Source organism: Bos indicus x Bos taurus, chromosome 6 (genome assembly GCF_003369695.1).
Source record: "Bos indicus x Bos taurus breed Angus x Brahman F1 hybrid chromosome 6, Bos_hybrid_MaternalHap_v2.0, whole genome shotgun sequence".
Classification (NCBI taxonomy): Eukaryota; Metazoa; Chordata; class Mammalia; order Artiodactyla; family Bovidae; genus Bos; species Bos indicus x Bos taurus.
The window spans coordinates 68534493-68536115 of NC_040081.1; the positions used below are offsets into that span (position 1 = coordinate 68534493).

The 1623-nt window shown below is 41.0% G+C and overlaps 1 non-coding gene across 1 annotated transcript; it reads left to right on the plus strand.

The window, feature by feature from the left end:
• The first annotated feature begins 498 nt into the window (after positions 1-498).
• On the plus strand, positions 499-620 carry LOC113894824. Its single transcript, XR_003511669.1, has one exon. It is a non-coding gene; the product is annotated as a small nucleolar RNA SNORA26 (small nucleolar RNA).
• The last annotated feature ends 1003 nt before the right edge of the window (positions 621-1623 follow it).

The following is a 1623-nucleotide window of genomic DNA, read 5'->3' on the forward strand; positions in this document are numbered from 1 at the left end:
TTTTATGACTTCAGGGTCTGTAATGAAGGAGTCCTCAGGCCTAGAAAAAGAAGATAACTACCTCAAGGGCCCTTGCTGGACCACCTGACTTCAGGGAAAATAAAAGTGAACTTTGCCCCACTCCAGTACTCCAGGCAGATTGCATCAGCCTGGAACTTTCCACCCCCTGCTCAACTACAAATGCCATCTCAGGTAAAGATTACCCAAAACGCCCGGCCTATTCCTTACAACCCTGTCCTTGAGTGAAAGTAAGATGACCCAGGCCCGAGCGTGTGGCTAATGGTGACTGGAGAGTTCCCAAGCTCCATGCAAAGGCTTGGATCAGGCTCTTCCTTAATGTTAAAAGAAATGGATGTTTACTGGCTTCACCCAGCAGACCAGCTGCTTCTAAGTGGGTTTTCGGACTCGGCTAAAGAAACTGCTGATGTCCATGATATTATGAAGAGGAGTGCAGGAAATGGTAGAGAACCCTGTGAGAAACCCAGATCACCCTTTCCAGTGCCCTTTTAAGGTTGACACAGTGCCTTAAGAGGCTAACACAGGAGGGTAAAGAAAGTCTCCATAAAACCCAGAGAAGAGATTTTAGAACTCCTCTCTGGATCCTGTCTGGAGTCACAACTGAACCAGAAGATTTTAAGTCTTAGCACTTACTAGTATGTGTATAGTTAATACCAAGGTCATTAAATTTAAACTTGACCTTCGGTTTGACAATACTTTCAGGCCTGATTTTTAGATTCCTCTGCGGGTCCCATCTAGTGTATTCAAAAATACAAGACAGTTTGGGTACTTTGGTCGCTTCTGATGGTGGAAAAATATCTAGATGATGGAACACATGTACAAATTTTCTATTCAAAAAGGTAATTTTAAAACATTTATTTTTTTAGGTTGAAAACTACAGGTACAAGCCATTGAAGCCAGGATGCTCTCTGATGCTGGTATTTTAACTGACCTACACCAACTATATTGCTCTGCAGTGTACAACACACAAGTGAGTCTAATGAGGCCAGCTATTCTCACATAACTTGTAGCAGCTATGGATCTGCACTGGCATAGGAGTTGGGTCAGTGGGATAATGCTGGTGGTTTAATTCTCCCAGCTTTATGAAGTGGGTAGTGTAAAATTATAGATGAAGCAATATTTCAGGTAGTGAATTAATATTCTATCACATGCATAGCCCTAAACAAGTAACCTCATATGTACCTTTCTGGCTATGTAAACTATGGAAAGTCATGTATCTCTCGGGATTTAGTGTCCTCGTGTAACAGTAGAAGTATTCAAGTAGAGATTAGGCCATTTGGGGAGGGAGTTAGGATTAGAGACTTAGTATATATGTTGAAATTTGGCACAAAGGGACCATTCTTCAGCATGTTAAATGCTGCTGAATGTAGCACAGTGAGCTGTAAGAAGGAATTTAAAGGACACAATGATGCTAGATTGTTAGAATTCTGGAAGTATTGGAGGTGATGGGAAAGTTTTCATATAGGAAGAAATGTCAGTGTAGCAAAATTAATAGTCCAGTAGGAGCTAGGAATTCTTTCTGTTATCAGCACTGAATGCTTGCAAATACCTCATTTTCCAGAAATCTTAAATCTTAAGCCTAGGATTCACTCTTAATGCTTATTT